Source organism: Peromyscus leucopus, chromosome X (assembly GCF_004664715.2).
Source record: "Peromyscus leucopus breed LL Stock chromosome X, UCI_PerLeu_2.1, whole genome shotgun sequence".
NCBI lineage: Eukaryota > Metazoa > Chordata > Mammalia > Rodentia > Cricetidae > Peromyscus > Peromyscus leucopus.
Window position 1 is genome coordinate 52,667,516 of NC_051083.1, and position 27,076 is coordinate 52,694,591.

The window sequence follows — 27,076 nt, forward strand, 5'->3', positions numbered from 1 at the left end:
TTTTAAAGTTACATAACGTTTGCTATCAAAAGAGAGGCAAGAGCCTTTGTAAGAGCCCCTTTCAGCCCCACCTTGGTATGCATAACTTCTCCTAACACTAGGCCAACAGGGAAGTGTCAGAATCTTCAGTCTTCTAAGATAATCTCATGCAATCCAAATATTTGCCTTAGTAATCACTCTCTGCTACCACAACCACCAACCTACTTATTTTTGCATGTATGTATGGGAGATGCGGGGCAGGGAGTGTATTTGATAGTGTATGTGATTAAATACTATAGATGGACACCAGGATGTCTTTATAAATTGCTTCCCCATGCTATTCTGTTTTGAAACATAATTTTTCACTAAACCTAAATTTCAGTGTTTTTTTTTTTCTAGACTGCCTGACCAGTGAACCCCTGTCCCCAAACCTGCAGCGCTGAGGTTATTATAGGTATGTACTCCACATTCTGCTTTACATAGGTGCTTAGAATTCAAACTCAGGTTCCCAAGTTTGTACAATAAGAACACCCAATGAGCTATGTCCCAGCCCCCAATCAACTTTTTATCCAAGAAAACTTTCATAAAGAACAGTTAAAGGAAGAAAGAATATAATAGGGAAAGAATCAAACATTTTGAATTTGAATTATTATTTCCCAAAAGTTAAATGCTGCACAAGTGTTGAAATAGAAAGTCATTGAAGTTAGATGAAAAATGATTTAAACTCAGCCTCTTCTGTGTTCTGAACGAATCATTTCCAAATTCATAGTAGATGTGTAATCACCAATGCAACAGTGCTGGGAAGTGAGGCCTCCTGGGAGATACAGGGGTCATGAGAGCTCTACCTCATAAATGGCACTACTATAAAAATAGTACCACTATAAAAAAAAGGACTTGTAGAAGTGAGCTTCTCTCTCCCCAGATCTTCTACCATGAGGAGGGGTACAAGTCTTCCCTTCCAGAGGATGCAGAAGCAGAAAAACTGAGTCCTGAACTACTGGCACCCTGATCATGGGCTTCCATATCCTATCCAGAACTGGAATAATGTTCTTTGTAAATTATCTAGATTCAGTTATTTGTATAACACCACAATAGGCAGAGACAACCACTTGTTTGACAGAATGACTTTTACTCAATTTCATTTTTATTAATTCAATCGCTGAATATTAGGCAAGCACCGTCTATAGTGCAGGTACTACTGCAGGCTCCCAGAGAAACATCAATAAATAAAAGATAACAGCCTCTGCCCCCATGAAACTTATTGGTAAGGATTTAGATGTTATTTCAGTGACTCTGTCTTTTATTCTGAAAATATCACTAGCAATATAATGACATTATCTAACATTTTTAGATGATTACTCTAGATTTTATGTTAAGAATCAGGAATAAAAAGAAGAAAAGTAAGGTAGAGTGTTCAGGTAACATTGTCACAAAGAATCCAGTCAAGACGTGATGGTCATACTAGAATATTAGCTGTGAATGTGGTGAGAAGTGGTCTGATTATGTAAGTATGTTGGCTCTAGTTTCAATAGAATTTATTCATGAACAGAATTCAACGAATGATAGAAAAGCCAATACAAATCTTACGTTTTGTTTCAGAGAAACCAGAAAAATAGGATTGCTATCAACTAGGGGGAAGGTAAGGCCCCCATTTTATTTAAATGTTGGCTATGCCTAAGAATACAAGACAGAAAAGTTAAGGAAGTAATTACATGACCTTCACGTTCTTGGACTTGGTTTTACTTACCTATATCTTACTTGTATAACTATCTTTAATATATATATATATATATATATATATATATATATATATATGTACTAAATCATGAAAAACACATGCCACATGGTAGGTGATCAAATAAGTGAGTGGCAACCACCATCCTACACAGCGGAGGTCTTCTAATCAGTAGGGGAGATAAGAAGAAAACAGGGCAAATGACCAGTTAATAATGATCAGAATCACACTGCAAAGCAAAAGTTACAAAATCGCAATGGCATACAAAAACAAACACATATTTAGTGGCTGTCTGATTATTTGGTCTGAACTGGGCTTTGCTTACTCATGAGTGGGCCACAAGCCAGAAACAAAATTAGTTTCAGACAGCATTAACTGGGAGTGACTCTGCTCCATGTGGTTTTCATCCTCCTCTGGGGATCAATGTATTTGTTCAATAGTTGTTAAAGAAATTCAAGAGGTATCCTGACTAGTTGAGTAATTGCTGCAATATTTTACTTGGTTTTATACTAATTGAAAGGATTGTTAAACTGAAGCAGCCTTAGAAATCCATTTCTCAGTCCCCTGGTTCTCTCAATGCTGCCTTCTAGAGGAAGGGATTCGTTCCAGAGGCAATTGCTCAAAGGCTAGCCTGTTCAAACCTGAATTACATTCTAAGTGATATGAGCCATCACAGATCTTCATGCTACCAGCAATTTAGCTGTATCATTGCAGAAGATGGAGGATTCGCAATGAGGGACAATTTTTATTTTAAACACTAAAAAAAAAAAAAAAAAAAAAAAAAGAATGCAAATGTACATACCTCTTACTATAATGCCAGAAATGGCCAATCTTCTCTCAGTTACCAAAATATATCTGGTTGATTACAAGTGACGATTAGGATTCAGGTTCAGTTTTTAAAGTCATCAGCTTTCATTTCTTATTCACCTTTATTTTTACCATTACCTTGATTTTCTTAAATTTGAGCTGATGATATGTTATCAGGGCAGGGATGAGCAAGACTTTAACAACTGCTCTAGGTCTTTTCAATTAAACCAGTTTTATGAGTTGATGTTTTCATGGATGGAAAAAAATATACCCACTAGAGCAACTTAATACTAGGGCATAAAATGTAAATACACTTATCTGATATGCAAAATTCTGCATTATCTATAGTTATACTTGTATTGTACATACATATAGCATATAGACTTAAATATAGTTTATGAGGATGGAATTATGGTTCAGTTATTAATTAAGCAATATGTGGAAAGCAACATTTCTGACATTGATAAGAAAATTAAATTTCAAACATAGAAAGCCTGAGACACAGTTGGGTGCATCCAATCCCCCAAGGATGTGATTATCTAATGATAAGCCATGTTTCCTGCAGCTGCATGATTGCTGTTACAAAAGATGTTTATTATAAGTAAGATTGTGTTCTTTTTGTATGGAGAAAAGATAGAGTTAGTTGCACAGAATATCAAACAGATGTTTCAGCCTAATTGTGTCTCTCTTCAATGGATTAATTCTTGCTATTTAAACTGGACTACATCTGAACGCAGATATAGTCTATATGAGGAATATATAAATACTTCTCTAGCAAATTTCACTTCACTGTAAAATAAACAGATACTGAAATTACAGATGCAGGCAGTTTTGAGCCTCCTCATTTTGTATGTACATATATACAAAAGCTCATGAGAATAATACTGACTCAGGATGAGCTGGGAAACTTTCCATTAATGTAACTAGTTCTGCTATAGTGCTACCAGTTGTGAGAGGATTGGCAAGGATGAAAGACACAATTTTATTTTGTTAAGAAATTACAGAGTAAATTTAACTTTTTAAAAATAACACTGAATTTCTGATCTTGATCTTTTTAGCCCAACTACAAGCTAACAATGCCTAAGTCATGTCTATACACTATCTTCTTCCAACCTAATGATTCTCATGCAAAGGATTTTCTGCTATTACTACAAACAAAACACAGCTACTGAACAAGTTTGTCAAAGACCACACAACTAGAGACTAGGAACACTCGCATTTGAAACTAAGATCTGTTAGAGTTCAAGAACATGTTTTATGCTATCCCGTTTCTGTGGTGGGGACTTTTTGTTTGTTCCATTCAGATTTACATTCTATTGAGGGATCCTAATTTATATGAGCTCCATTGACATGCTCTCTTGCTGTATTATTTGCAGTTGGTTCAGCCAAGTTAATACCAGCAAGAGAACTGACAGCTATTATCTGGAAGCTGCCTCATTCTTCATTCATTCATCTCTCTAAGCCTGTCTCTGTGCCCCGCCACCTCAATTCCAGGTAAAACTCACTGTCTTTGTTCATTTACCCCTTGATGACAACAGGTTCTTTAGATGAGTAGCCACAGTTCCCTGTGCATTCTCTTCTGGTTCCCACTTCTGCAAAAAAAGATGTCTCATACTACATAATCTCTATATTGTTAATCTGGGTATTTAATTGTTTAGTTGGGGCTTTTTATATTTGTCATAAGGCAATAGTCTGTAAATCTTAGTTCAACTCTGGTCTTTCAACAACAAAAAGTTCTTGTGTATATATAAATATATATACATATATGTTATGTTTTGTATTATAGAGGATATTACAAGTGGAAGGTAGCTTAACTCAGAAACCAAGAGTCAGAGAGAGCTTTTATGGCTTAGTACATTTTCTGATGCTGTAATAGAGTATCTGAGCCGTGTAATTTATAAGGAAGAGACATTCATTTTGATTCAGGGTTCTAATAGCTGGGAAGTCCAAGAAGAAGGGCCATTTGGTGAGAGCCTTATGCTGCTACAACAACTCATGGCAGAAAATAATGGACGCAAGCAGACACACACAAAGGAATTAAAATATGGGAAAATGCCACCTTGATTTATAACAATGGACTCTCCTGGTAACTAAGCCAGTCCCAAGAAAGTAGAAACATCTGATTTACCAATGTAGTTAACTATTCAACACAGCTCTAATCCCCATGTTCCCAGTAATTCCTCCTAGCCCCTAACCTCCTACAACTGTTACACTAAAGACTAAGGTTCTGGTGCATAAACTTCTTGGACACACACAAAAATCATAGCACTTCTTCTAGTGGTTTAAATGAGAAATGTCTTCCATAGGCTCATGTATTTGAACATTTGGTCCACAGTTGCTGATGCTGTTTGGGGAGGTTACAGCACATTTAGAAGGTACAGCCTCACTAGAAGATGTATGTCACTTTGAGGGTTTATAGACTCACTCCACTTCATGTTATTCTTCTCTACGTCTTTCTCTCCTATGTTTGGACAAAATATAACTTTTCACTTTTTCCCTCTGTTGCCATACCGTCCTCACCATAATGACTATCCCTCTGGAACCATAATCCAAAAGATTCATTTCTTTTTTGGGTAGCTTTGGTCATGGTATTTTATTACTGCAACAGAAAAATAACTGATGCATTAATGAGGAGTTGCTGAGATGGTGCGGAATTTGCTTGAAAGACGTTTTAATCAAACGACCCAGGATGACAAAAGCACAGAGGTTTGAGAAATCAAAAGATGTGGCAGAGGGAGAGATTCAAATATGGTAGGTCTTTCCACACATTGAGAGCTGGTAGTGCAAATCGGGTTTTAACAAGATGTGATCCTGGAGAGGTAGAGTAGTAATTCTAATATTAAAAGGATTTCTAATCTATTTTTTTGTTTAATTCTTAAAGCATTACAAATGGTATATGTCAAATCTTGCATTTTAGAAAATTCTGAAAACATAAACATATGAACTATTTCTGAAGAAATTATAAAAAATTGAAGGAGGTGTGTGATTGAGGCAGTGATTTTGGATGCTGGGTCTCTCATGTTTATCGAGTAGACATCTCTACTGCAAAGATGGTCAATGTACCTAAAACCCAAAGGACTTTCTGTAAGAAATGTGGCAAGCATGAGCTTCACAAAGTGACCCAGTATAAGAAGGGCAATGAATGATTCCCTTTACACCCAAGGAAAGTGATGCTATGATCAGAAGCAGAGTGGTTACAGTTGGGCAAACAAAGCCAGTTTTCCAAAATGCCAAAACCATAAAGAAGATTGTGCTCAAGCTTGAGTGTGTTGAGCCCAACTGCATCTCCAGGAGGATGCTGGCCATTAAGAGATGCAAGCATTTTGAACTGGGAGGAGACAAGAAGACAAAGGGCCAAGTGATCCAGTTCTAAGACCTGTGCTTTCTGAGAGGAAAATCTTGGAGCAGTAGAAAAATCATCTCCTGGAGCATGTGAAGTGCCCAGTCCTGCAGACCCAAAGCTGCAGGATCTCCACAACACAAGGCAACAGCAGGATAACCAAGAGGAGTCCCAGTGAGGACCCAGCATCTATAGTGTAGAAGAAACCAGAGGCCTCAAACCAGACCAATGACTTGGTGAAGTATTTATTGCCTGTATATATTATGTATGTATGTATGTATGTATGTATATATATATATATATATATATATATATATTTGTTGTACTTATTGTATATCGTTCGTCTTATATTAGTTATAACCTTTAATTATGTTAGACAAAAAAAGGGGAAATGTGATGATACATTGTGTACATCAATAAAGCTTACCTGGGGATCAGAGGACAGAGCCAGCCACTAAATTAAACATAGAGGTCAGGCAGCGGTGGCACACACCTTTAATCCTATGACTCGGGAGGCAGAGTTCTCTCTGTGAGTTCAAGGCCACACTGGGCTACATGAGAGAAACAGAACCAGGAAGTGGTGAAATAAGTCTTTAATCCCAGGAAGTAATATGGCAGGACACAGAAAGGTATATATGGCATGAGGAAACAGGAACTCTCTTGAGGCTGAGGATTTCATAGAGGTAAGCTAGTGGCTGGCTGTTCTGCTTCTCTGTTCAGCTTTTATCCTAATATCTGGTATTGGGTTTTTTATTATAAGACCTTTTAAGATTCATGTTACAATGACTCATAGCAATGAACACTTGTACATAAAGATATATGATAAAAATGTTTACTGCATGACTCACTGTGTCTCATTACAGCTTCCATGATGAGATTTTTCCCCTATTTTTCTTTTATTTTTCTCTTAAATTTTATTTTGTTATACTTTATTTGGGGGGGGAGGTTGCAAGGGCAGAGGGCAGATATGAAAGGATGGGAAGTGAATGGTATCAAGATGCATGATGTGAAAGACAAAGAATAAATAAGAAGAAAAATTTTAAAAAAGAAAATAAATTTATTGTTAGTGATACCTAAAAAATTGAAGCAAAATCCATTTTGTTTTGAAATTGTGATAGAAGAGAAGTTTTAGACAGAAACAAATTACTTTTGGTGGATTGACTTATACATATTTTATATAAAATGGAGTCAGAAAGAAATAAAGGATGCCACTTAAAGTTCTACTCTGGACCACCAGGTTTTGAAATTAATGAAATGTCAGGGTTTCTCCACTACATCTCAATAGCACTGGGGGACAAATAATTAGTGGTGATGGGGAAGGTATCTTGAGCATTATAGGATAATCAGCAGAATGCTTGAATTCTATTTGCTAGATACCAATATCCTTTCCCCATGACTTCAGACATGAGAAATAAAATTGTGGCCAGACCTTGCCATATGTTCCCTATGTATGGAGGCAAAACCATTCCTAGTCAGGAATCACTGCCCAATGCAGAACATGCAACTAAGAAATGACCTGTGTAACAACAAACTAAGTACTACTCTTGACATAGGAGTTTGAAGATTTTATGTTAGAGTTTCTTTGGACAAAAAAGGAGATAGGGCATAGAAACCTTGGTACAGAAATCTTGGTAACACTAAAAACTGTTATAAATATTAGTATATTAACTATGGAATTCTTGAAGATACTGAGATTACCTTGGAATTGCCCTGATAGCTATCTGAACAATTTTAATCATTAAAATTTATTCAGGCCTCAAATTTTATGGCAATAATAATATCCAATAAACATATGTAGTTTTTCATTTTTTTTTATTTCCCAGAATCTATAACCTATTATCAATGAGTTTAAACACACATAATCCGTCAATTTGGGGGTTGTCTGTCACAAACAGCTTTTTAAACAAATCAGTATGTACCTCTGCACGTGTGTGTATGTGTCCCCATGCACGCATGCATTATGTGCTTTTACCTATATAGTCTTCCCCTAACTACTGTATGTTATGAATGGGAACATCATTCATCATTCCACTAGCCCTGTTTTGAATAGATGGACTAATATGCTCTAAAATCAATTGAGTGGAAACAAGCAGCACAAGAATTAGAATTCGATGGTGTATGATTGATTTGGGTCAGGTACCTTGACACACTAGGTGATGTTTCCATACTTCTGTAGGAACTCAAGAGCACCTGAAATCTGCATTTCCATCATGTTAATAATTGTCAATGCTATTGACTACTTACTACGTGCCTGTAACCCTTAGAACTTTATAGACAATATCTCATTTCGTCTTAGTTCAAATCCTTGAAGTTGTTATTTCCTTTTTTGCTAAGAAGGATACTAAGGTTGAAAATGTTAATGGGTTTGCTCAAAGAATTATAATATGTAAAGACCATCAAATCAGAAGAATTTTGGGTAGAGTCATGTTAGGTTGTAAGACAAATTGCTAAATGGTCTTATTAATAAGAAACCTGGAGCCAGATAATGGGGTAAAAACAGAAAGATCAGAGGAATAAGACAAGCCACAGCCAACCTCACCTTACCAATTCCTCAGCCTCCAAAGAGAGTTACTTCCTGTACCCAGGCCTATATCCTTTCTGTGCCCTGGCATCTCACTTCCTCTCTCCACCCAGCTACATCACTTCCTCTTTCTTCCCAACTCTATCACTTCCTGTCTATCTGTACAGACCTCCAGACCTCTATGGTTAACTAGTGCTGGGAATTAAACAATAGGTCTCTCTGGACTTCCATGCCATATTTTTACTCAGTTTCATTTTAATATCCACACATGAAAACAATAAAGGTTTTTACATATTTGACTTAGTAAAATAAAATCAATACTCAGTCCTAGCACTTGAGGGAATTAATTAAGGATAAGCCTTGCCTACATAGTGAAACCTGAGTAGTTGGAGGAGGAGATGGGGGAAATTTATGATATCTCATCGTATACATTTTTGAAATTTGAAAAATAAATAAAAAATTAAAAATAAAGAAATAAAAAGAAAAAGCCAAGAATATAAGCACAAGCTTGGAAAAAAAATGATGAGCAGCTGAACAAGAAGAAGACAGAGTTTGAAGAAAAAGCAGTAGGGTAGAATCTATTAAAACCTCATGAGACATTAAAGAAATTGAAGACCCCAAAGTATCCATTAGAAAGGTAATCTTCATTTAAATTGTAGTTCAGATATCATATCATATCAAATCATGAAATTCTATGAGAAGTCTTCACTATTAGGAAGTTAAAGAGCAGAAAGTTAAAGTTAAAAATTAATGCTATAAAGCATACAGGAAACAGTAGAGACAAATGAACTACTATACTTACTTTTGCTTGAATCATTTAACACATAAACTAGAACACTTTTATTCTACATTGAGAGGTATTGCTCAAACTACTAAGGTACTTAAAAAACTGATAGCTGATGGCATTATACTAACATCATTAGTTAATGTATCATTTCCATATTAAGTTGTAAAAATATATTTCCAGAAGGAATGAAGTGAGGAAGGAACATGGTCTGGTTGATCATCCAGAAAAGCCTGCCATTTGTTGGACAATTTTGTATTTTCTGCAAGCAAGAAATATACAAGCTTGACTTTCTGACTCTCTAAAGCACTAGCACATCAAGTTTCATCTACTCTGATCCTCCTGGAGGATGGCTATTGGCAGGAGCAGCCTTCTTTGGATAGCATTGATTATGAGATGCCTGAACTGAAACTGTTTATAGTACATGACTCAAATACAAGCTTTCTACTGGAAATCAAATTCTATTGTCTGGTGGTTACAAAGAGACAATGGAATGAAACTATTTAAGTCAAGAAGAATGATTTGTGCTGTTCACTCTCTCCAAAGTGCCAAGGAGACACATGTAGAGTCAAACAAAAAATGTCAGTTTGTAGTTCTGCAAAAACCATGGGACCACAATATTTTGTAACTGAAGGAACACTGAACATTGTCAGTAAATAGGCATGTAATCTCATTTCTTGTATTTTCTTCTATTTAATAGCAGAAATAGTTCTTCTGGAACTTTGAACCCCCAAAGATATTTGGTTCCTATGAGAATGTTAGATTTATACATAGTTACTGGAAATTCTTTGTAGAGAAATTCAATAATCAGTGAAGGAGATTGAAGAGTTGATCATAACATACATAGCCAGTGCTCTAAACAATGTAGAAATCAATTATACCACAAATCAGCAAATTCTTTGGTAATGATATCCAAGAGAATTTTTCACAACCACTGAAGTATTCTGTGTTTACTGACCAATGTGCTTACCACTAGGCTCATATATGTTACTGAGTCTGTGAGATATCCCTAGTGCAACTGAGAAAATGAATTTTGAAATATGTCTTTTATTTATTTAAGTTTACATTGTAAGATAGTTCCTAGCCTATATTTTATATGATTACTGAGAATTAAAGCTTATGGAGATAGAAAATAGGTTGGTTCAGTATCTCCAAAATAGTATGTTTCCAGAAGCTAGAAAGAATAAAATATATTGGAAGAATTATATTGTAGTGGATTTATGAGTGGGAAATAATTTGAGCTAGTTAATTAAAACTTTGGATAATATTTATTTTAAATTATACTGAATATGCAAAACTGAGACAGTTTGAATGTTAAAGGTAAAATTTGGTTAAATTTTTAAAGGCCCCTTTTGTTGGACTAGAAGTTGGGCAGAGATTTTTTTTTCAGACATAAGCCTTTGTAAACATGTAAAATCAGATTTTTAAAAAAATAAGCAAAAAGGAATGTTGTTGTCCTCTCAATCTGATGAGTGTTCTCTGTACATCATGGAAGGACTTCCTGCTCCCAGACTAAAATAAAAAATGCTGTCAACTGTATACTGACATCTCATGAGCTGCAAAGAGCCATTTGAGGAACTATTTCTGACTCCAAAGGCAATTTCTCCAACTATAGATCCCCATAGCCTCATATTCTTTAATAATATAAATAACTTCATGATTTTCACACATTCTACTTTTTCCTAGACTGTACAAAACATACCTTTCTCAGTTTGGGGTCTTAACTTTTGCCCCTATAATTATATAAATATAATATAAAAATAAATTAATATATATATTAAGAGCTGGGCTTCATTTGTGCATTTTTCCTTGTTTTCAGCTTTCAGCTCACTTTATTAACAACTATGCAAAGGGCATCTTACTTTATTCCTGAACACAACCTCATGGTTGACAGTGTGTCCCCTGCCCTCATCCGAGCCCTAAGAGCCCAACAAAAAATACAGAGTATTCCTAAATGCCCAATTTCCATGTTTAGAAATTCTTGATTTTATCTGATTGCCAATTAATGTGCTGGTGGAAAGCATGTAATGTGTCTTATAATTTTATTTATTTTAATTAAAAGCATTAAAGAATTTAAAGATATGAAACACTCTTAAAGACTATATATGTAACTGTTCATATTTAATAACAGAAGCCATTGTCTGGTACTTTCTCAAATAACAAATCCAAAGAAATCAAAATTGCCAACTCCTAGATGCTAGTTTTGCATGGTAGGCCACCTCTGAGCTAAAGACTGGGACAGCTATAATTCGGTCCACACATTCAAATACTTTAACAATAAAACCATTTTATCAAATTATTTCCATAGCAGCTGGATTTCACAGGAGATTAAGCATCTGGCAAGAGATTCTTTATATTCAGCATCTAGTGCATTATTTTTAAATATTGTATACAATTCTGCCAGGGTAAATACAGGCTTAAAAATAATGTACTACACTTCAAGGTCTACAGGTTAAAATTATGTCAAAATGTACTAGTAAGTATAGAAAGATGGTGGACTTGATCTAACAGCAAGGTGCTGTAGTTTCTCTTTCTCCCTTTTCAAATTCAGAATAAACACACTCTAAATTCAAATAGTCTTTTGTCTATTTTAAATTAAAAGAAAAAACCTTCAGTATAGTACTTAGTGAGATGCATCAATTGCTAACACTGTTTTCCTGAATATTTGGAGAATGCATACTAGTTAGCAGGTCATTGTTCAGGTAAATGCCTTCAGTGTTTATTCCTAAGACCAAGAACATACCATTATATGACTATAGTCCAATTAAATGAAAAAAAAACCAATTTTACTAAATATTTGTATTTAATATAGCATCTGTTCCTGAATTTTTCCACATGTCCCCGAAACTCTCCACTGTATATAATTATGGTTTCTGAATCTTTTCTAGGTAAGCTTTTAGATGAATAGGCAGACACTTGTGCTGTGGGATGTCCTGTATATTGTGGATATATGTTGCTATAACTGATTGATAAATAAAATGTTGATTGGCCAGTAGCCAGGCAGGAAGTATAGGTGGGACAAAGAGAGAGGAGAATTCTGGGAAGTGGAAGGCTGAAGCAGAGAGATGCTGCCAGCCACCACAATGAGAAGCAGATGTTAAGATACTGGTAAGCCATGAGCCACATGGCAACTTATAGATTAATAGAAATGGGTTAATTTAAGATATAAGATCAGATAACAAGAAGCCTGCCATGGCCATACAGTTTATAAGTAATATAAGTCTCTGTGTGTTTAATTGAGCCTGAGTGGCTACAGGAGCCGAGTAGGCACAGGAATACTCCAGTTACACACTTGTTTTTTTTCTTATTTTTCCTCTATCCATTCTTATTTTCCTTTTGTTTTCACATTACAACAGATGTTAGAGGCTACTTCATAACAGTTCACAAGCATACAAGTATTGAAAGAGAAAGAGAGAGCGCAACAACAAGTTGTCTCATGTAAGGCCAACAGTTTAGTATAATAACATTGTTTAAATAGCACCACAGACAACTGAAGTGTGTAAGTTCACCAACTATGCATTCTCAAACTGTACCAGTCCTAAAAGAGTTAAGTATAAACTGTGGGAATAATTGTGCTTGAGAGATTTTCTTAAACAATCAGGAGAAACCATGAAAATACTTGGATTGTATCTCTTGGTCATCTCATTTTTTCCCTATTTTTGTGCTTTTTATTCTCATTTTAAAAATTTTTGAGATTATAATATGATTACATCATTTCTCCCTTATCTTTCTTCCCTAGAAGCCCCCAATTATACCCTCTTGCTCTCTTCCAAATATGGCATCTTTAAAAAATTGTTATATATATATACCTAAATGAATAAATACAATCTGCTCAGTCCACATAATGTTACTCATGTGTATATGTTTTCAGCACTGACCATTTGGTATGGGATAAGCAATTGGTATAATATTCCCAAAATGATATATCCACAATGGATATGAAATTTCAAAATAAAAAGTATGTTTTTCTTACTGTTCATGAAAGGCATCACTGGATTTTTAAGTCCAAAATTATAATCATGAATAGTCTTAGTATATAGTAGCAAAATAATGAATTAGGCCTGAGCATAAATGCTATAAATATAAACATTTAATTCAAATTAATGAATATCTGCTATATATTTTCTGCCTATAAAAGAAAGGATGCAGGGAATGGAGATATGGCTCAGTAGTTAACAGTATTGGCTGCTCATCCAAGTGGGCCTGAGTTTGATTTTCAGTACCCACATGGTTGTTAACAGCCATCACTAATTCAAGTTCTAAGGGATCCCACACCCTCTTCTGGCCTCCATGGGATGGCATACTCATAGTGTACTATCACTATAATTAACGAGGCAATTCCACGAAGTTTATCTGGTAATCAAGAGAGGTTTATTTCTGGGGCAACTTACAGCCAATAAGGGGTCTGTTACAGGATCAAGGAGAGACGAAGTACAGTCCAGCCTCCAGGATCATGAGGGATCAAGAGAGAGCGGGAGACCCAAGCATGTACACACCTTGGGTCTTAAGGTGTCTCCTCTCGGCCACACCCCACGGGCAGGTCATAGGCAGGTGTGGCAGTTACTTGCTGTCATACTAGGGGCAGTGTTTCAAGGTCAAGGCTGGAACAGCTACCCACTACAGTGTACAGATATACATATAGACAAAACACTCATACACATAAAATAAAATAAATCTTCAAAAAGATACAATAAAACAGAGTTTAAGGCATTGTGGCAGGGGGTGGGGTGGGTGTGGGTTTGAGAGATGCCTCAGCAGTTAAGAGCACTGACTGCTCTCCTATAGGCACTGGGTTTGACTCCAACCCATAGTATGCCTCATAGTTATCTGTAACTCTTGTTGCAGGAGATCTGATGCCCTCTTCTGGCCTCCATGGGCATCATACATACAAATGGTATCCAGACCTACATGAAGGAAAATATTTATGCACATTTTAAGAAATAGGATACCTATGTTGATTTTTGTCTGTTTTCGTTTTTTGAGACAGGATTTCTCTGTGTAACCCTGGATGTCCTGGAACTCATTCTGTAGTTCGGGCTGGCCTTGAACTCAGAGATCTGCCTGCCTCTGTGTGGGAGCCCATTTTCAGGTTCTTAGTGGTTTTACCCAGCAAGTCTGCATAGAGAGGATGATTGGACCATGGGCCTGAGTGCAGGTGTCTGAGATGGTCTGCACTTGACCGTGCTGAGGAGGGAGGTCTATTGCTCCAACCCCTTGGCGTTTCTATAAATACCCAAGGGCAGAGATAGTTTGGGCTCATTGGAATAGGTTCCAGGCCCTCTGGAGGCTATCCTGTATTTTCCATCTGTTTATCTCCACAATCTAAATCCTTCCATCTAATATTTCCTGCTGCTTGCACTCAATACTTTGGGGAACTGTGGGGTTGATGGGTAAATGCCCTGCACCCCTGCCTCCTGAGTGCTGGGACTAAAGGTATACACCACCATAGCTGGCTACCTATTTTGATTTTTAAGGGAAAAGGCAGTGAAAAGAATGTGGGTTTTAAAGTCAGAGATGGAATTACATGTTCAAATTTCAGCAATGCCACTTTATTACCTAAGGGCTCACACTTTGTTGAGGTGTAGAACTTTCTTGAATAAATCAAGAAAAATATCATTTAGTTGTGAATTGTAAAAGACTATAACTTGAATATTAATAGTTTCATATATTATTTTAGCTCATGGTTTTCATGTTTATTAAGTGTCTTTTGAAAACATAAAAGAATTATGCATTTTTCTAAATATGTATTTTAATTGACCTGTAAAACTTTTAAATCAAATCTTGTAAGTTATCTAGAGGTACAGACTATATTGCAGTAGCAGAAAAAGGACACCCTAGAATAAAAATCACTCTTGAAATTCTTATTACAGTTTCTCAATCTGCCCACTTTTTATGTAAACATAATGTCTTCCTTTTCTTGCCATTTCAAAAAGTGCTTTTCTGGCATCCAAGCTGATTTTAAGATTGAGTTTCCATTTAAAAAGCCTAAATTGGAAGTTAACACTGAAGCAGAGCACAAATAGAAACTAAGACTTGAACACAGCCTGGGAACCCTGTTGAACAGCTACTGCAGCAAGGTTGGTAAGGCAATTTGGTATGCTGATCTTTTCCAATAGTCTTTCACTGCTCTAGCTGCTGTGTTCAGCACTTCTCTGGTGATGTCTAGTCTATAGTCAGTTTTGTTTGCTTTCAAAAGTTAATTTAAGGGTTTTTATTTTTGACAGCAATCTACTTGTATAGTCTCCAAAACCTACCTATGGATGTTTCAGAGACCTAGAGTGAGACAAAAATGAAAATCTTCTCTTCATTCTGAAGCATGCTACTGACCTAATGTTCTCCACCAAGAATACTGACAGAAGACAAATTGTGTGTGTGTGTGTGTGTGTGTGTGTGTGTGTGTGTGTGTGTGTGTGTTGAGAGGGGAGAGGAGAGAAAAGAGAGAGGAGAGACATTGAGCTGTGAGGTAACTGGATGAGATAGGCAAGATGTTAATTTGAGGAATTGGGGAAAATTTGGAAAATGAAATATTATTAAAACAAAGTATATTTCTTGAGGCAGGCTACTGCAGTGATGGTCCACAATTTGCTTGCATGTACTTTTCTCCTTCTTCATTGTTTGATGGGACATTATTAATTAAATGGATTTCTAACATTTGGGGAGTTTTACATTTAGGTAAGGAGATCCCTTTAATTCAAAACACGTTGATTTTCAATAGTTATTTAACTCATTTGCATAAAAACTTAAGAGATGAGATGTGAGCCCAGAGTTGGATGCAACTGGATTCTCTCCATCTATGATCTCTGTCCCAGGAAGGTTTGGGTCCAGGTGAGGATTTCTTCCTGGTAAGTGCATTGTCTCTCAAGAGAGCTGCATCTCCTTAAAGTCACTGATAATTTTTGCTGCCCAAACCAAAGTAGCTTTTTCTCCTTTACCTTCTAAATATTTTGAATCTAAGTATGTTGGTTAGGTGATTTTTTTCTTTTCTTTTCTTTTCTTTTCTTTTCTTTTTCTTTCTCTTTTTTAAATAGATTCTTTTCTCAAAATACCTCCCATCCACTACTTCTAGTTCTACCCCACTTCCCCTCTCCTCTACTTCTACCCCCCTCCATTTCCTCTTCAGAAAAGAACAGGCCTTCAAGAGATGACAGCTAAACAGGACAAAACAAGATACAATAAGATAAAGCAGAAACCCTCATATTGATTCTGGACACGGCAATCCAATAGGAGGAAAAGACTCCCAAGAACAGGCAGAGGAGTCAGAGACACACCAGCTCCCACTGTTAGGAGTCCCATAATAACACCAAGCTAACAGCCATAACATATACACAGAGGACCTGGTGCAGATTCATGCAGGTCCTATGCTTGTTGCTTCAGTCTCTGTGAACCCCTGTGATCCCGCTTCATTGATTCAGTGGGACATATTCTGGAGTCTTTCTTCCCCTCTGACTCCAACAAAGTCTTTCCTCCTCCTCTTCTATGGGGTTCCGTGATCTCCTAGAGGAGGGACCTGATGAAGACATCCAATTTATACTCTCTCTCTCTGTATAATGTCTGACTGTGGGTGTCTTCACCCACTCCCATGTGCTGCCAGAAGAAGCTTCTCTGATGATAATTGGATAAGGCTGAGATCTAGGTCTCTGTACTATCCAGTATCCAGTTGCTGGCCATCCAGGTAGTATAGGCTATAAGCTTCCTCTTGTGCTATGGGCCTCAAGTCAAATCAAACATGGGCTGCTCACTCCCAAAAGTTCTGTGCCACCATTGCCCCAGAAAAATTTGCAGGTGTCCATGTTTCTCTTTCTGTAGCCTTCAGAGTATTTTCTCATGCCAAAGAGACTAGAACATAGGGATGAAGGCTCCATGCCTGCACTAGCTTGACTTCTCTATCATTGACCGCAATGGGGCCCCACTGTCAGATTTCAGAGAGAGAGAGAGAGAGAGAGAGAGAGAGAGAGAGAGAGAGAGAGAGAGAGAGATCATCTGTCATAACATCAGTCTGGGTTGTTTAGAGATCTCCATGGGACTGGCTTGGACCAACAACTCAACCCAGTACCCACCACTAGAAGTCTTGTCTGGTTATGAAAGATGGCCAGTTGAGACTCTGTATCCTCCACAATTAGGAGTCCTCACTAGGATCACCCTGAGAGATTCCAGGAGGTTTCCACTGCACTAGGTTTCCATGCCAACTCCTACGTGCCCCCTTCCCAGCCTGAGTCCTTTCCTTTGGGAAGTCCTCTCCCTCACTCATTCAAGACTGTGCTCTACAACTTGCTTTGGTGCTTGTGAGATTTAAAGACTCTCTTTCAGGATCTGAGATTCCTTTCCTTTGCTTAGAAACTTCTGCCATGTGACATGCTACTACTACTCTGCAAGAGGACATGTATAAAGCCTAGTTGTCCCCATCACTGTGACTGACAACCCATAAATTCTAGAGGTAGAGCCATCTTGTTAACCTGCATCTTAACAGAGATGTAATGCCAAGCTAAGAAACACAAAACACACACATATCTCAAAAACCTAATTTCCCAGCTAATCCTTGTCCTAATTGCCAACCTACAGAATTTTGAGTCTTAAGTCACTTAATTTTGGGATGGTTTGTTACACAGCAAAAGTTAACTTATACAAGCACATTTGACTTTTGTTGCTTAAAAGTGTTAGATAATGCAAAATAATATTTTTCTCACGTTTCAAATTTCATAATTATTAATTGCAGTAGATGCACTCAAAAGAAAAATCACTTTTCTTTATAATATCAATTAAGATTTATCACCACCTATTTTACTTCTCTAAAGACTTTAATAACTCACTAACTTAAAGGTTGCAAATGTTGAATGTCCAATTTGATAGTGGGATGACTTATTAAAAGTACTTAGCATACCGCCTAGAAAATATTAGGCTCTCAAATGAAAAGAAAAAATACTGGACACAGACAGTAAAATAAATAGGCTACTCAAAAATTAACTATCAAAATCATCTCTAGGAAAAAGCCTTCAAATACAAAATTTCATATTAAACAACATATATTATGCTCTTTCTAGCCTGAAATCACATGCAGTGTACAAGAAAGGTACTGAAGAAAAGATTTGGGTTGTTGATTTTTATAGAGTTGGCTATTGAGCCAAGGTTCTCTCAAATGTTGGGCAAGTACTCTAATCCTAAATCACATCCCCAGCCCTGAAAAAAAAAACTGATCTAAAGACACAATAGGAAAAGTCTTGGAAAGGAATAGTTAAGCAACAAGCCTTTGACTTATTCCTGACCTATTAGCTGGGTGAATTACTTTAAGCAGACCTTCCTGTAAACATGCTAATGGTATTCATACAAGATTTTTTGTGTACACATAAACATAGAATTTGTATATTTGTGGGATATACTGCTTGTAAATGAAGTATAATTAAATAAGCTCTGTGTAATTAATAAAATTTCTAAACCCTGTTGCATTCTTTCTATGGGCTATGTTGGCCTATTCTTACCTATTTGCCTGAAATCACAAACTGGTTATATGTAGGACAAAAGAATATGTTTTGGTGTCCCATAAGGCTTTAAAGCATCACTTTTGAGTGATGCTGGATTGTGTCCTATGAATTATTTATTTTGGTGATGAGCAAGATTGATTATGTTATGATTTTGTGGTATCATGAGCATATTTTAACCTTTGTGACAGACTTCTTCATATGCCATAAATTAATAATTGTTATAGCTACATTTCATTTTTTTAAAACACCTAAGAGTTTTAACATTCTCACCATGAAGAATGATAAATTTGAGGTTATAAAGATTTTTTACCTAACCATGCATATTCAAAAATATTATTCTGTAATTTTTCAATTACAATAATTAATTACAAATCTTTACTGATGGAACTTTTCTTTAAATTATGTTCCAATTCTGGGATCAATTAACATATCTAGTTTTTCCAAATTTGGGGGCCACAGCTTGTGCCCCAACAAGCCATCCTCAATAAGCCAATGATTGCCAATGCTTAAAACACATTTTCAAGCAGTAACATGTACAATATAATATAAATGGGAGAAGGCTTCTAGGAAGAATCTAACAATAATGACTCAAAGTCATAAGGAAAAATAGTCAAGCTTGATCATCTACAATCTTAGGATGATTTATGAAAACATTGTCATATAAATGTAAAAAAATGATAATCTGGGAAGCATACTTGCAATATACACAACAGACAAGTAGAAAAAGACAGTCTTATACAGATAATTCCTGTGGGTTAATTTTTACAATAAATATTTCAACAGAGGAATATACAAAAATGACTCATAAAATACGTTAATACCATATATAACAAAGGAGTCAACTAAACCTTCAGTCAAATAGGGCAATAATAAAAAAATACTTGTAAATTCATATCATAAAAGAAAAATACAATGATAAATTTCACCAGACATCTAGCTACATATGGGAAAATAATGACTAAGAAAAATATGCATTCCCAATAATCCCTTGCATTATCAAAATTTATCATTGAGATGAGTAATATTGGAGAGGTGCATCTGAGCTGAACATACAATACTCTCAGAAGACTCATGGCCCTAAAATTCAACATCAAAGTGGTTAAAATGTTCCATAGCCCTTTCCATTAGTCCAATATTAATGTTACCATTTCAAGTTATATGAAGTAATGAGTCAACATGACAAATATGTCAATGACTATTTCTTTCATAGAAACAAAATTAAACTCTGTGCAATCCTGTTGGCTTTCTGTTAAACATGCAAGGTAGTATACATTTTCATATTACATAAGGTGCTACTGCTTAGCTGCACTGTGTACTCCATATCAATTTTCTTATGTGTAGATATGAATTGATTCCAGAGGTGATATTATGTCTTGCCTCTACAAAATACACTGTGAACAATTTTGTGCACATGTACTGGAAGATGTGTGCATATCTTTATCAGTGCATTTATATAATTAGGTGTATTCAATTATTAAATATAAAAGTCTCTAAGAAGTTATAAGCAAATAATACTACTGCTAGTAAAATATGTGTCCACATTGCTTGTCTTCCTTGACAAAATTTGTAATCATTATGCATTTTACTTTTTAACATTTTAGTAGCTATGTACTATTATTGCTTTGTGTTTTTAATTTGTTTTATGCTAATCACCAATAAACTAGAACAGGTTTTCATATATTTGGCAGCTGCTTGAATTTCCTCTTGCTGAAGTACCTATTAAGCCATCTGTTCATTTTATATCAGTTGCTAACTAATATTTTGTTTGTGATATAAGATCACCCAAACCATATTCAAATTCTCAATAACTCTCTTGTATTAGGTACTGGTCTCAATACAAAAGCATATTTTAAGCCCATTTTCATGCAGCATCATCTTAGCTTTGTACTTTCTCAGAATCTTGTTACCTTTTAATATTTTTAAGTTTTCATTTTCACTTATCATTAGTTTTCAGTTTTTTTCAATTAAAAAGTCAATATACTTTACTATCTTGTTTTTCTCAAAAGGAGAAATTAAACAAAATCTTCATGGCTCTGGTACATTGACTTATTATCATACAGAACTTTACAGTTTACAGGATTTCGCTGTGTACATTGATTTTCCCTATGCCTTAGAAATTGCACAAAGGACAATAGAAGAAATAAGGATTACTACCATAGCAGTTTTAATGTTATTTGCAAGAATGTGTAATAATGTTGGAAAGTAGACTATGAAAATGGATAAATTAAAATTAATACTACATGATCTAGATCAATGTCTGAGAAAGAAACTAAATAGCTATAGCATAAATCTACATAGAAGAAATAAAAAAACACATGTTTAAATTATCTAAATGAAGATATGAAGAATAGACAATAAAGAACAAAGAGCATATGGGAAAGACAGATGCAGAAAAAAAGGTAGCATATACTTGTTAATTCTGTAGTCAGGTTCCAAAAAATGATCTGATTATTCCAATCAAAAGACCTAAATTGTCAGAATAGTTTAAAATGCAACTAGTAGTGCTGTGCTTTCTATAAAGGAATCTACTTTAAAACACAGATATTTAAAGGGTTTAAAAATGCTATTCAAGTGTAGCTAGAAATCTACTCAAGAAAATGTAAACATACATCCTTTAAAGTATTTGTAAGTCTATAGAAGCTTCATTTATTTATTTATTTATTTATTTATTTATTTATTTATTTATTTATTTATTTATTTATTTTTCAATATTATTCAGTTCTACATAACAGCCACAGATTCCCTTGTTCTCCCCCTTCCTGCCCCCCTTCCCTTCCCCCCAGCCCACCCCCCATTCCCATTTGTCTTGATAGTCTTTCCTCTTGTTTTTAGTTTTTTTGTGTGTTTTGTTGTTGTTTTCAGACAGACAGAGAGAGACAAAGAAAAAAGTTGATGGGTAAGGATATGGGGAGGATCTGGAGTGAGTTGAGAGAGGGAAAAAGATAAAAAAAAATGTAATTTAAAAAAGAATGCATTAAAAATAAATAAAGCAAGGCCTCTGTCTGCCTGTCTGTCTGTCTGTCTGTCTGAAAACAACAACAAAACACAAAAAAAAACCAAAAACAAGAGGAAAGACTATCAAGACAAATATACCAAAACCAAACAAGACAAAACAAAAAGTACACACACACACATACACACACACACACACACACACACACACACACACACACACAATTATTTAGTTCATTTTGTATTGGCCAACTACTCCTGGGCAGAGGTTTGCCCTGGAGTGTGGTTGATATACCTAGTGACATTCCATTAGAGAAAACTGAATTTTTCCTTTGCTAGTAGGTATTAATTGCAAATTAGTCTTTATTTATAAGGATCAAAACTATGATAGTCTCTATTTGTATCAGTAGTTGAATGTAGAGCTTGTAATATGTCTACATGATGGCATCTACTAACAAATTGAACTATGGATTCATGATTGGCATTCACTATAATGAGGAAAGTAAATCAAACAATGAAGAGTACCCACCATATGATTAAAGTTACACAAAATCCTAGGAAGTTATCTTTGAATTTTTAATTAATAGAATTGATTTCTCAGCTCTAAATGGATCACAGATTTTCACACTTTCTCCCAAGGTTTAGAGATCACTATGAAAGGAGTGATCTGGGTGGTGGTGGTGGTGGTGGTGGTGGTGGTGGTGGTGGTGGTGGTGGTGGCCGCGGCGGCGGCAGTGCACACCTTTAATCCCAGCACTCAGGAGGCAGAACCAGGTGAGTTTGAAGCCAGCCTCATCTACAGAGTGAGATCCAGGACAGGCACCAAAACTACACAGAGAAACCCTGTCTCAAAATATCAAAAAGGAAGGAAGGAAGGAAGAAAGGAAGGAAGGAAGGAAGGAAGGAAGGAAGGAAGGAAGGAAGGAAGGAAGGAAGGAAGGAAGGAAGGAGGAAAGATTGTAAGAGCCAGAGTGAGTGGAGGATTGTTCCATGAGAGTGTTATGATAGTGTTTTCTGGACATTACATGGTCATTATATACATGAGCTTAAGTGGCTTGACTGCATAAACAAGACCTGTACAAAATCATAGCAGACAAAATATCAGTATGGATGGGGGAAGGGCTCAAGAAGTCCCACCCCAAGTTGAAAAGCTATTGGCAATTCATGACTGCTAAAGATGAGCTTGTTTTCTTCCAGGATTAACCCATCTGTGGCTACCTATGCTCAAGTAGATGGTCCTATACCCATGCACATACTGGGAGCACTAAATGGTCTCAGTGAGTTTAAAAAAAATACATGAAGTTGGGACAGAAAAGTGGTAGGCATAGGTATAGAAGGAATTATAATGGTAGTAGTATGGAGTGGATTTGATCAACACACATTATATCATGTATGAAATTCTCAAACAATAAATTAAAAGTAAATACTTTCTAAGTTGTAGGCCAATATATAAGGGTTTATCTTTCTATTACCACTCACTCATTTCAGACCCTAACCTTCCTTCACTCCCAGTAATTACGAAAGCAAGAAAAGTTCTTTCATTCCCAGAAGCTGAACCTTAAATGCCCTTCATTCTTGGTGTACTTAGAAACTCATGACCTTGCACAAGTGATACAGCATCATTCTATTGAAACAGATGTTAAGCAATTATTCTACCATATTTTTCACTCTGCATCATGGAAAAAAATCAGATAATGATCTCCAATCTAATATCTGCATTGTAGTGTTGGGGTATGAACTCTTCCTTTACATAAAAATTTAAAGGGTTAAACCAAATAAGTTACATAACAACTTAGTACACATGGGATACATTATAAAGGCTCATTTTAATACCCTATTCCAGCTTTCATCACAACTAGTATAATTACCTCCAACATCTACCAGAATGTTTGACGAATCCTAAATATGAATTGGATATGTTAATATGACTGAACATGGATGTACAATTAAAATTTCCTTGCAGCTTTTACTTCTCTTCCTATTTTTAGGGAACCCTGAACTCTTTTCATTCCATTTCTGCCATCAAGATGTTTTTCACATAAAAGAATTGGGAAAGTTGATTAGTATATTATACACACAAAGATGTATAACTTATATTTCTATTAGATGAGATTCTCATAAAATTATATGACTTTACATTAAATATGTTACTATTATAATAAAATAAGTATATTAAGTTGTTAAAAACAATATTGGTGTTGGTATTTATGGCCTTCCCTTTTGGACTAAATCAGGTTATATTTTGTAGGGATAAGTAACCCTTCTTTTAGAGATGTTGGCCAGGTCCCTTATATTTATACTACATATTCAGGTTTTCCTACCTTCTGAAGAATGACTAAAACCAGTAGATATTTTTTCTAGCAGCTCCACACTAATGTCAACAACCTTCTCTTTTCATTCCCCCATCTTTCTTAAAAAACAGCCTATTTTGATTGTGAAGAAAACCAAGATTTCTGTATTCAAGGCTGGTGCCCTAAAATGGGGGCAAAAACATCTGGTGGGTGTGGAATGGCGTCGTCATTCTGTGTGGGACGATGGCAGTTGTAAGGGAGAAGCAAAGCGACAGCTGTGAGGAGGTTCTGAGCAGTTCCTATTTTCAGGATTGCTGAACTCATAATTCAGGCCTAATGAATGTGTCTTTGAGATGTAACAGCCTGTTTAGATTCCTGCTTCCGCTACTGAAAAAGAACTGAATACAAAAATGGTAATGATTTCATGTAAAATTCATAAATAAAATGCAAAGACAAGGGGAATGGCTTGCCCCAGTGCTACACAATGCAGTATGAAGGATACATAAATGGGGGCTGTTTTTAAAGCCTTAACTGCAGTCCATTTTATTTCAGATGGAATACAAGTAGAGCCAAAATATTTGTAAAGACCCCTGACTCTTCGCAGCACAATAAACAGATATGCCCTATTCTTCCTACAAAGTAACCAGAGTGATGTCATCATCAGTGTAAGAACCTCAGGCCAGTAATCAAGTTCCTGTTGAAGGACTGCATAGAAACTGCACTGCTCAAATACTTGGGCAAAACTTTTTTGGGTTTGAATCAATACCAAATACATGCACATCAGAAGTCAGATGTCTAAACATTTTTCATTATCATTACTCTGTATTTTGGAGGGGAGAGTTATTTTTGTATTTAAGCATGACCTTGAATTCCTGTTCCTACTGCCTCTCGCTTCCCAAGCACTATGATGATTTTGAACTCTGGATCCTCCTGCCTCTTGTCTCCAAGTCCCAGGATAACAAAAAATACAGCACCAGCATTGCTTATTCTGGGATGTTGGCTGATAAAATCCCAGCAAGCAAAGACAAAGAAAACATACTAAAATGTCAGCCAGTTCTTACAGGTTGAACCATGTAACTTGATAGAAGTAGATAGCAATAGAAAGCTATAAACATAGGCATACTATAGACATACAGAGAGTCAAATACTTAGGATCCTTCTCATGTACATCTTTGTTTATTCGAATACTCCATACAAATAAAATTCAGGGAAAAGTAGGGGAAGAACATATTGATCACAAGAAAGTTTATTATTTGGCTTTTAAATTACAAAATGAAGAAATCTTAACCTTTGTCTTTTCTTGAAAATGAAAAATGGACAGACTGAGGCAATAAACAGCACCTGTCTGAGTATTGTCATAAGATTGCTAAATCATATAGCATTTTTTATATTGCAGCAGGCATCACTAATGAGCAAAAGTCATCTTCAGATGCGAATAACAGAATAAACACATTTATGCAAAGTAGAACATAACTTTATTCAAGGTAATGAAATCAAGATGTCTAGCTAGTTCCATACAAAATTTGTCAATTTAAAATCCACACATTCTGAGAATTGTCTAGTTTAATAAAATTGTATATACACACACCAGATTTAATCCTGGAACATGTCTTTTTCCCCTATTTTGAGTAAGCAAATATGACAGGAAAGTAAGTTTGACAGTAGTGAAAGGGAAATTGGTGACCTGACAAACTAAAACTTGATATATGGTTAAAACTGGCCCTCCTTATAAACATAACAATAATTCAGCCCTATTGGCAGGTCACAGGTATTTACACAGTAGTGAATTGTTGCCTCAAAGAAATCCTTCAGTAAATTGGTTCCCTCCTGAATGTTCCAATCCCTTCCAACCATAGACAAACTAATGAATTGCTACAGGAATTTAGGACTTACAGTTAATAAGTTCCTATTATAGGGCCAGTCTCTTATACTGACAATTCACCACAGGTTATGAGAAAACTATAATTATAAAAATTTCCATGAAGGTTTTAGACATAGAACCCAAAAGCTAAAAAATGACAAGTAATAGTTGAAATGTGTATATTTTACCATGGTTCAAAAAACATGGCTTCTAAATCCTATTTTTTATTTCAAAGTTCTAGGGAATTCTTGGAACAATGGCTATGCCGAACAGCAAGAAAGCTATTAAAGACCAACCGGTTAATTATGAGATAAAGGAACCTAGAATTCAATGAAAGATAATTTATGCATCAGAAATAATCATGACCAGTAAATTTAAATGTATGAGGTGCATATAAATTCATAATAAGAATAATAATAATTACTGGTTACAACCAGGGGCACACTTGTTATTCTGAACATGAATAAATAAAAAAATAAACATTTGTCCTTCCTTTCTCCTTGCTAAACATATTTGAAGAGAACCAAAGAGTTAATAGTGGCAAGTCTTTCTGTATATAAACTTCCCAGTTGATTAAGAGACAAGCATATCTAATAATGTTACCAGTGTACAACCATTAATTCCATAATAACTCTAGGGACTGGAGTCATGATTCAAGCAGGTAAGAGCACTGAGTACTTTGCTGGAGGGCCTGGGTTTGATTCCCAGTCCTATGGCAGCTCAGAGCTGCCTGAAACTCCAGTTGGTCAATCCAAGGACCTCCTCTGGCTTCCATGGGCACTCTATGCAGCTCATGCACAAACATGTAAGCAAAATACCCATCCTCACAAAATAAAAATAAGGGGAAAAATTTTTCGGAAAATAATGAATATAGAGAAACAGCATCAGTCTCTGCTAATTCCACTAGATGAAAGGTTAATGGAGAATTTTATAAGGACTGGATAAAAGCCAAAATTTTCTGAAGTCACCAGTCAAATACAGTAGCACTTAAACCAGGATAACTAGGTATTCAGTCAGTCATGTTAGTTTAAAAGCAATCTGAAAAGTAGCCTATCTAAAATTTAGATGTGCATTCAATCAATATTCAATCACCTCTTTATAAGACATCTGCAGAATACAAAATACCTTAAATGATACCATAAGTACACATACAGCATGATTTTAGGCTGAAGCAGGAAAAACTGCAATGAACTCATGCCAACCATGGGATACATGTAAATTCCATGCCAGCCTGAGCTACATAATGGGAATATGTCACAAAAATAAAAGAAAATAATTGTAGGGCAAAAGGGCTAGCCAAAGATTATATATATAATATCCTAACCCTGAA

At 35.7% G+C, this 27,076-nt stretch overlaps 1 pseudogene; it reads left to right on the plus strand.

Annotated features, from left to right (window-relative positions):
• The first annotated feature begins 5,571 nt into the window (after positions 1-5,571).
• On the plus strand, positions 5,572-5,894 carry LOC114701544 (annotated as a pseudogene).
• Positions 5,895-27,076: the final 21,182 nt, after the last annotated feature.